The sequence below is a fragment of the Pteropus alecto genome, unplaced genomic scaffold (genome assembly GCF_000325575.1).
Source record: "Pteropus alecto unplaced genomic scaffold, ASM32557v1 scaffold35, whole genome shotgun sequence".
NCBI lineage: Eukaryota > Metazoa > Chordata > Mammalia > Chiroptera > Pteropodidae > Pteropus > Pteropus alecto.
The window spans coordinates 10,963,315-10,973,990 of NW_006437828.1; the positions used below are offsets into that span (position 1 = coordinate 10,963,315).

General features: G+C 52.0%; 1 protein-coding gene across 4 annotated transcripts in view; it reads right to left on the reverse strand.

Moving 5' to 3' along the window:
- MCPH1 (microcephalin 1) overlaps nt 1-10,676 on the reverse strand; it is a 194,589-nt gene that overhangs the window by 5,020 nt on the left and 178,893 nt on the right. The window lies entirely within an intron of this gene.

Genomic DNA, 10,676 nt, shown 5'->3' on the forward strand with positions numbered 1-10,676 from the left:
AGGAATCTCAGACGAGCGACGGAGGCTGCAAAGCTACGATGGTTGTGAGGTGTGGAGACAACGGCTTCCTTCTCAGAATACAGGGAAGAGATGGCTCGTCTCAGCTGTGGCTCGGGACGCAGTCCCGGATTTTAACTCCCAGTGCAAACGCACCTCCGGCCAGCCGAGCTTCAGAAGCAACGCCAGCATAGACACGTGACGCACATGGTACGATTATAATAATGGTGTATAATGGAATTTTAGCACTTATTACTAGGACTGTGCGTACTACTTAGTTCTCTCCACGACGCGGTGAAGCAGGAACTATTATAATCTACATGTTGACAGGAGTCCCTTATTTGTGATATGTGCTGTCTATATTTTCTCAGTTTGTCACTGGTCTTTTGACTTTTCTTATGCAAGCTCCAGCCGTGGAAACATTTTTATTTATGTATTCGAACCATATCAATCTTGTATTGCATTTGGATTTTGAATCCTAGGTAGAAAGCCTTTCTCTCCACGTGGTTATAAAGGAATTCGGCCATATTTTCTTCCTGGTTTTAAAAACTCTGTGAATTCAGTTTTTACCTTTAGATTTCTGACAGAATGTCATTTTCGAAAGCCAGAAAACACTGCAAAAGGAAGCTGTTCTTCCCTGATTTACCTAAAAGTCCAATATAATCCTGAAATTCCCAATGTTCCGAAAAAAATAATTGAGAGGCTTATTCTGAAGTTTATATGAAAGAAAAAAAATGCACAGGAAGATGATTTTGAAAAAAAAAGGAACGATGAAAGAGAAATGGACAAACCAGATACCAAACCACACTACGAAATTACAGTAGTAAAATAGTACATAATTAGCAAAGAACAGACAGAACAGATGAACGGGTCAACGGAAGAGAACAAAGTCCCTAAACCTAGCCATGTGCATTATGGGAATGGAGAAGTGACTCTGGGGCCGTTAAAAACCAGCGGACAACAGATGCGTTATTAAGTAGGTGGCATGCTCCCTTCACGCCGCATAATATTAAGCTGGATTAAAGCTCTAAACATTAATAAACATGGAAGTATCAGCTGGAGAGCTGGGAGGCTAAATTTAAAGCTCGGGGGAGGGACCGGGGAGGACCTTCCCGAGTGACCCACATTGACGTCCCATGGGGGGAGGAGCGGGGTGGTAATGATGGGACGTTACAGCCTCCGCTACACGGACGACACCAGACACAAGTCAGAGACGAGGCCGACTGAGAGGGTTCTGTATTCGTAACAGAAGATTAGAGTCCATAGTATGGACGCATTGTTGTAAAACAAGGTGACGAAGATAACTAACCCAACGGGAAGACAGGCAAGGGACGGGCATAGGCAATTCGTGAGACAGGCATCCTTCTAAGATGTTCACACCCAGTAGCTAGGGAACTGCAGATGAAGCGATGAGATCTACTTGTAGACTGAACCTGTGGGTACCGTCCAGCCCCGGGGGGTGGGGGTGGGGGGTGCGGGGAAATGGGAGTGGCCACGTATGTCAGGATGTGACGTACACATCCCGCCTCTACGAAGCTACTGGACAGACATTCTCACGCCTGTGATTGAGCACGACCTCTTAACACTGAGCTCAAACTGTGTCAGTCAGAACACACACAGTTTATAATAACAGAAACGGTAGAAACAGCCCCCGAAGTCCCATAATGAGAGGCCGATTAGTTACGGCAGCGCCAATGGCCAAAGAGATCGAAGGGCTCCTGGGCACAGAGTTCGATGCGACTCACAGGGCAACACGCGGGCCGCAGCCACAGAGCCGGGCCCGCCGACGACGCGTGCGCTTTGCGTGCATGTGGGTGTGCAAGGCGCTTCCACCTCTGCTGTGTGTGCACGTGGGTGTGCAAGGTGCTTCCACCTCTGCTGTGTGCACGTGGGTGTGCAAGGCGCTTCCACCTCTGCTGTGTGTGCACGTGGGTGTGCAAGGTGCTTCCACCTCTGCTGTGTGCACGTGGGTGTGCAAGGCGCTTCCACCTCTGCTGTGTGTGCACGTGGGTGTGCAAGGCGCTTCCACCTCTGCTGTGTGTGCACGTGGGTGTGCAAGGTGCTTCCACCTCTGCTGTGTGCACGTGGGTGTGCAAGGCGCTTCCACCTCTGCTGTGTGTGCACGTGGGTGTGCAAGGCACTTCCATTTCTGCTGTGTGTGCACGTGGGTATGCAAGGCGCTGCCATCTCTGCTGTGTGCGCACGCGGGTGTTCAAGGCGCTTCCACCTCTGCTGTGTGTGCACGTAGGTGTGCAAGGCGCTGCCATCTGCTGCTAACGGCTCACGACTCACAGGGCAACACACGGGCCGCAGCCAGAGCCGGGCCCGCCGACGATGCATGCGCTTTGCGTGCACGTGGGTGTGCAAGGCGCTTCCACCTCTGCGGTGTGTGCACGTGGGTGTGCAAGGCGCTGCCATCTGCTGCTAACGGCTCGGAGGAAGCGGGCGCATTGGGGCTCCACGTGGTTCTCCACTGAGTTCCTGGACCGGAACATTGAGTCACTCCACGCATCCATCTCTTCGTTCCCTCATTCGCTGCGGTGGGGAGCAAGGCTGACTGGCGGAGGACCAAGTTTTACATCAGATAAAGCGAAAGAGAAGCCTGACCGTAAGCTCACGGCCAAGTCCGGGCCGGGCCGCCCTCGCCCGGCCGCGTGGGAGGTGCTGCCGAGAACGGGGCTGACTGAGGTCCGCGTGGTGTCGTCCCACATAGGCAGCGGACGGGGGTCAGACAGAAGAGCACGTGACTGCTGAGTGATGGCCGCAGCCAGGACGGCCCTGTCCAGGGAGCCCCCACAGCTCCAAGTTCCCAGCGGTAAACACACACGCACACGAAGAATGATTCCTGTCCAAGTTCATCTGGCATCTGGAGATAGCCACATCCCCGAATTCCAATGTCACACCGTATGACTAATCCTCAAACACCCCATAAAACGTGACCGTAGGACGATGTCGAACAATGCCAGTCCCGGCCGGTGGGAAGACACACACAGTACATGAGCAGCTCCCGTGGAATTTAAATTTAAAAAAAAAGAAAAGGTTTTGTTTGTTTTTAACAAGGTTATTTAGCATGGCCTTGGCACAAGTTCAAGTTTACTGGCCATGCTTCTGTGTGGTCTCCTGGTTAGGGCACTGAATTAACCTGCTGCCACACTAATTCTAATTGTGTACAGTGTGGTGGGCAAGTCACTTCACTGACTAACCCTTCAGCTGTCAACAACCAAATGTGGCCAGTGGTCGTGCAGAGTTCAAGAACACTCAGGACCTTCCTGGGGGCTCTATCTTAGCTCATTGATACCAGCTGAGACTTTTAAGGCTGGGAGAGAGATCAGTGGCCATGCGGCCAGGTCCCCATCCAATGAAGGAACTGCCTCTGCCACTCTGCAGAGCGAGGGTCACTCAGCCTCTGAGACACTTGTGACATATGAATCAGGCCCACTTCCTCACCTAAAATCCTTTGGTGACTTCCAGTGACTCAGAAAACCAAGCTCCTTCTCATTGTCTAAGAGGCCCGGAGGGGTCCAGTGTCTGGCTACTTCTCCAGCCTCCCCTCGTCACTCTGTCCCCTCACATTGGGTTCCAGCCACTCTGAACTTCCTGTTTCTTCTCACTGCTCACCCTTGACCCTGACTGTTCCCTGGCCCTGGGTCTACACGAGCCCATCCTCTGTTCATCACTTGGGCACAGCCTCTTGGCCTGGTAACCTCTGTTCCAACTCGTCTGTATGGATTTGCCTATTCTAGGTAACTCATCTAAGTGGAGCCATATGATACTTGTCCTTTGGCGACAGGTTTATTTAGTGTGATGTTCTCACGGTTCATGCATGTAGTTGCACGTATCAGAATATCCTTCCTTTTTAAGGCTGAATAATGTTTCATCGTATGCAAGGAGCACATTTGTTTATCGATTCGTCCATCAATGAATACTTGGGTTACTCCTGCCTTTTGGCTGCTGTGAACGATGCTGTACAAACATGGGTGTACAAATACTTGTCCAGGTCAGATATATCTAAGGTGAGGCTGCTGGATCACATGGTAGCTCCAGTTTTCATTTTTTTTGAGAAACTGACATCCTGTTTTCCACAGTGGCTGCACCATTGTACAGTCCCACCAACAGTGCACAAGCTTCCAGTTTCTCCACATCTTCCCCAACACTTGTTATTTTATTTTTTTATAGTAGCCATTGTAACGGGTCTAAGGTGGTATCTCGTAGTTCTGATGTGCATTTGCCTAGTAGTTACTGATCCTGAACATCTTTTCGTGTGCTGTCAGCCATTTGTACATCTTCTCTGGAGGAATGTCAAGTCCTTACCTATTTTTGGATCAGGTATTTTCTGTTGTTGAGTGGTAGGAGCTCCTTATATTTTGGGGATATTAACCCCTACTATTTGCAAAGACTTTCTCCCATTCCGTATGTTGCTTTTTCATTTGGTTGACTGTGTCCTTTGATGCACGGAAGATTTTAAATTTTGCTACAGTCAAATTTACCTGTTTCTTTTTGTTGCCTATCTTGAGGCAGCGAGCGCCTCTTTTCCGCACGTTCCAAACCACTCGGGTCCAGGGTGAGCAGGTCAGTCCTTCAGGCACCTACCTCCCAGGCAGGTGTGTGTCTGAGGGACACTGGAAACCAAGGCTGTCGAGAGTGAGGCAAAGGCCACGAAGCTTTCGTGCCACCGTGAAGGTGGCTTTGCTCCACTGGGCGTTTGCCTGGTTGGTGTAAACCTTCGATCATTTTCCAGGCTCCTACAGGGCTGGTTTAGACATGTCGTTTGCTTTACTGGTGTTTCTGTGGGGAGACGAGATCTCGGAGCTTCTTAGTCTGCCATTTTGCTGACGTCACTTTGTGTAGGTCGGTGTCTTTGACAGAAAGTGAGAGGCATACTTTTGATTACGGTTCAATTTTTTAAATGGTTGCAATTGTTCAGAGTGTCTGTTCCTTGAATCGATTTTGGTACTGTTTTTGTAGCAAGTTTCCACCGCACTTATTTTCGAATTCACTGGCATATTCCTCACCTCTCTCCTGGTTGACAGCCCTGCTGTGTCTATCTGTAGCTGCAGCCTCCATTCCATTCTCGGTATTATGAACTATCCCTTTTCTTCCTCTCTTTCATTATTGTTGGGATTTGACTATGTTTTTTTTCCCCTCAAAGAACTTTTCTCGTCTCAAAAAGCTTTTCTTTGCTTCGATTTTGTTAACATTTGCCACGATCTTTACTGCTTTCTTTCTACATTCTCCAAGATTACTTTTATTCCTACATATTCATTCATCTTCAAGCATCAAAGCTTAAAAAAAGCTAAGAAAATAAAATAAAATAATGTAATCCAACTACTTTGTCCTCTTCCTGTAAACTGGGAAAAGCTGCTTGTAATCTCGCTCTGAAGTGGGACATTTTGGTCTTGGCTCACTGGTGGGCTGTCGGTGTTCACGGTGCTGTGTCCTAGTTTTTCGCTTTTTAAGTGAGGCTTGAGGACTGTGCCTTGGCTGGGAGGCACACAGAAGGCTCTTTATTTCCCAGTTTTCTTGCCTTTGAGATGCTTTCTGACCTTTAGGCTGCATGTCCAGAGCCCAGAGTTCAGGTGGTGTAAATTTAGCCAAGGGGAAGACAAGCGAGATGGGTCAGGCAACTTCAGAGATAACTATCTAGCGCCAGTGAATATGATTAAAGTGGAAGCTGAGAAATCCACCTGCTCTTTCCATATCTTTTCAAGGCTAATGCTTAAAAAAAAAAGAGAAGAAACTGGTCTCATAGCTAGCGGTTAATTCAAAAGAAAATCAGCACTAAGGATATATATTTTTTAAAAGCCTAAACACATGAGATGTTGAAATTATAAAATTCCGTGAATCGGTTTTCGTCCTCATTCATTTCTATCCTGGTAGATTTCCTCTGTTTTGACAACAGCTCGAAACAAAAATAGTTCATCTTATTGTCTGAAATTGCACCTTACAATTCCACAGTCACTTTCTGAGTGGCTGCTGAGCTCCTCGGAGTGCGGGCCTGTGAGGGTGGCACGGGGCGGGGGGGTGTGGAGGGGCAGGCCCGGAGGTGGGGACCCCCTCCCTGTCGCCTTCCCTCCACGTGCCACCCCAGCACGAGGGCTCCTGCCCGTGACTGGTTCCTAATCGCTGCGCAGGAAGGAAGCGTGGCCTGGGATGATGGTGCACAAGGCCGGCGCCACCTGCCCCATGGCGGGGCCCTCGGGCCTGCGGCCTCCGGACGGGCCTCGCCCTCACGGAACGCCGCCCTGGGCAGCTCGCCTTTCTGTGCCCGGGTGCCCGGTCAGCCGTCGGGGAAACGGGGTCTCAGGCCCCGCGCTATCAGCAATCTCTTCCTGAACACGTCGACGTGGGGAGACATTCGATCCAGATGCTTTTCATAAGTTACAAGGAAATCAGGCCGAGGCCGAAGCCTTTTTTTTTTTTTGGCAACAATGTTGAGAATATTACATTATGTTCCCACAATAGCATAGAATGTATGTCTTATCACTTGAACGGGGCCCAGACAATAAGAGGGCGCCTGGGACTGGAAATCTGTCTTAGGAGAAAGGCCAAAGCGACCTTCGGTGACAACACCGAGGGGGGTGGGGACAGAAGAGTGAACAGAAAAGCAGCAGCGCAAAAAGCCACGGGGCCCAGGGCGGGGGGACCGTGTGGGACCCCGAGCTCCCCGCCCTGCAGGCCGTCCTTCCGACACAGACCCGGGCTCGTGGCGTCTGGATGTGTCAAACGGGAATGATGTTCCACATGTCCAGGGATGTGCCGGGGGAGATAAAATTCCTGGAAAATGCCCTCAAACATCATATGCGTTACCCGCAGCAGGTAAAGGTGACTTCTCACTTCCTGGTGCCGGGAATTTGATTTTCGTTTTCCTGTTTGTTTTCATACATGTTCAGGCGCCTATAGTGTTTCTCTCTGAAAAATCCCCACTTCTCCTTCTGGATGAATGATTCATCGAGAATCTTGGCCTAAGTGCCCTGCTGTTTCAGGGAAAACAGACCCTGGGGACTGAGCTGGGGACGCGACCCTGACTGTTCAGACAGCATCGCTGTGAAGCAGCTCGCACATCAGAACGTCTCCACGGAGCGGCTGAGTAAGAGGCAGCTTCCATTTCACCCATGGAGCCCTGTCTGGGGTCTTCACGAGTCTACACTGCTCCGTGCCAGGGACACGAGGCAGCAGCTGGGAGGGGAAGCTGCCTGGGTACTATGTGGTCACCCCAGAGCTGTCTCTCCCTCGGAGACAGAGCTGCAGGTTAGAAGACATTCTAAAAGCTAAAGCAGTCGCTTAGCAGTTGTTCAAATACTCACAAACGCTGAGTCGTTGTTTAGCAGTTGTTCAAATATGCATAAACGCTGAGTCATTGTTTAAGATACAGACAGCGAAGGCATGAAAAGGCCTCTCTGACGGCTTGCAGTGCTAAGGTGTTGCAGGGCCTATGGTTTCTTTTAACTCCAAAAAAGAAACAAACAAACAAAAAAAACAAAACAAAAACCCAAACAATAAAATTTCTCAGAGGGCTCCAGTGACTCAAAGTAAAAAAAATTCCTCCTTCGTACCCTGTGACTTTATTATGTCTGCAAAAACAAAGACCCCGTCAATCACGGGACGAAATATGCAGGTACCGAAACACCTGGAATCTCCATTCTGGAGGGTAAGTTACAAACCTGAAGGTTTTAAGACTTTTAACTGCTTCGTCCAAACTGCTCCTAAGTCTCCAGGAATCTACCTCACACAGCAGCTGATCGTCCAGTTAGAACGAATTTAATTTATAAATTTTAAGTACTGCTCTCCATAATTTGCCACAGAATAACTTTTAAATTGGTGCTTTAACATAGTTTTAAAAGTGGTTTTATTCCCAATTTTAATGCCATCACATCTCGAGAATAAAATGTTCTCCGGGAGTATTTATAATGAAAGCTAATGGGAAGGAGAACGGTCTTCAGAAGACAGGATTTTGCTTTGTCAAAGGGCCGGGATGACTGTTGTGTGTGTCGTGGCCACCGTCACCCAACGGTGCTGGACGACGCCCACTGTCGACGGGCGCTAGTCTGCGCTCCCCTGGGCCACCTCCTCTGGTCACTGAGCGAGGTGAGCAGGGCTAAGGTTACCGCTGCTTTAGGGGTGGACTCAGTGAGGTCTGGGGAGTCCGTCAGTTGCCTCTGGTCAGAGCAGCAGCCAGTGGCGGAGCCTGGGTGAGCAGGGAACGCCATGCTCTGGACCGTGTGTCCTGCAGGTCTGTGCATGCGAGCAGAGACCGAAAAATGAGACCCTTCCTTGGCCAGAGCTATTGTATTGTAGCCTAATGCAGAAAGAGTATAAACTAATAAGCGTTTGAAAAACACATGGTCTCCCCCCGAGACCGGACTGGAGAGGACCCCGCGTGGATGTGGCCGTGGCTGGCGAGGTGGGGGCTCATCTTAGGGTTGAGGATTTCTCTGCAGCGACAGCTAAGGGCTCACTCCAGGACACACAATGCCCGGATGCTGCCAAGGACACAGACGGTGTAATCAATGACAGCTCAGAGACAGGACATGAAGCATGGGAGAGGAAAGACACGGAGGCTTGGGGCCACAGCTCCGGCCCTGAGACTCCAAGAACTCCAGAGGCCGTGTGCAGATGAAACCCTGGGCGGACGGGCAGGCGGCCACCTCCTCACGCCCGGCAGCGGGACAGCTGAGGGCGGGACAACCGGCTGTCCCCTGTCTGGGCACAAAACGCAGAGCGGCAGGGAGGGGCCAACACGGAGGCCCCCAGCCTGGACACGGGAGGAGCGGAGGGCCGACTCGGGGGTGTCCCCAAAGCTCCGGGGCGCCCCCAAAGTGCTCCCCGAGCTCCAAAGGCTGTGGACTGCTGCTATCGGTGGCGGGCACAGTTCCACAAGCCGAGGGACTTTTTTTTGAAAGCATAGTTCTAGTCTCTAGTTGGTGTCATCCTGATACAGGAACTTTTTCTAAAACAAAACGACCTCTGCTTCAGAACATAGGACGTTTTGAAGGTAATACTCTTGGTGTTTAGAAAATAGTAAGCAGCCTCTTGGCTTTTGGACTGTAGCTAAAAATCAAAGTTTTTTTCTTTTGAAATTAGCGTCTAGGCAAAAGATAAATTACTCTGCTTTGGATAGTAAAAAAAGTTACTTTTGATAATCATGCTTTTAAAATACATCGAAGCATGACCATCGGTCATTTGGAAGATCACTATAAAATGTCCGTGGTTACATGAACGTGGCCTGGACAGATGTGGTGTCTGCTTACCCGTTAAAGGAGAACGGTAGGGTGAAAAGGCAGAAGTTTGGGGTTTAGAGATAAAGGGCAGCACACGGGGGGAATGAAAGGACTCGGAGGAGGTGCAGGGAGTAGAAGGAAGAGGGAGGGAGAGCGAGACCGCGCTTCTCAAGACCCGAGGAGCCAGGTGAGGGGCACGGCGGAAGGGGTGGAAACCGAGCAAGTCGCCGCTATGGGATGAATTGTCCGCCCGCCCCCATCTGCATGATGGAGCCCTAACTGCCAGGGCCTCAGAACGTGGCTCTGTTGAAACAGGGCCTTTAAAGAGCTGGCTGCAGTAAAGAGGTCATGGGGGCCGGGTGGGACACAGTCCAACGTGACAGGTGTCTTTCTAAGGAGACATGAGGACACAGATACGCACAGAGGGGGGACGGAGGGAGGTCGCGGGAAGGTGGCCCACTGCCAGCCAAGGAGAGAGGCCTCAGGAGGGATCAGCCCCGCGGATGCTGAACTCCAGCCTCCGGGCCTGGAAGTAACCTGCCCGCTGTCCGGGCCCCCCGCTGGGCGAACTCGGACGATCAAGTCATCACAACCCAGCGGAAGAAGAAGTAAAGGTTACCCCCAAGGTAGAGCCCCAAGGTCATCCTGGCACCTGACTCGACCACAGCACAAACCCACCGTCCATAGATCCCGCCTCGCAGTGTCCCTTAGCCCTCTCCTGCTGGTGGCCCCTGCGGTCCCCCAGAGCTGGCGTGACAGACGTGGCCCCTGCCCCCGGAAATCAAGGCTTATCCCGTACCCCCTCTTCCCCCCAGAAGCCAGGGATGCGTTGGCACAACTGCATGCTGAGCTGATGCCAGGCACGCACACGACAGCCGCGTCACAGAGCCGTGGCTCCCTGTGCGCTAAAGGGCGCCACCTCCAGCACGCGAACCCGAGGCCTCCGGAGAGGGGCGCACGAGGTCGGAGCCTGGGGGCCGCGGGCCTCGGAAGAGGTCTAGTTAGGGGTGCACAGGCCTGTCCTGTGGCCTTAGGGTTCGGAGTGGCTTTGGGAAGACGGGTCTACGAGGATGTCCTCGACCCCGTGAACTGCATACTTGGCCGACAGTAAAAAGCGAGACTGTCGCCGTCAGCCGGCGAGGGACAGTTACAGGGCTGTCCAGGCAGACGCGTGGACGCTGCGCCGCCCATCCTAGGCCCCAGGGGCGGTGTCACACTGCGGGGGAAGCCTGTCCCCCCACCCGGCAGCGCGGCTCTCGGGGTGCCCGGCGGCGCCTTCCCGACACCCCCGCACGTTCTTACCTAGGACCCACTTTTCCGACAGGTACGTGACGCTCGCCCTCCTCTTCCCTCGGGGGGGCCCGATGAAGACGCCGGCGTGGCGGAGGACGCGCGTGGGGCGCCCCCCGCACAGGCGCAGCAGCTCCCACAGCCTGGCCCTGGGCGGGTCGCTGTCCGGCG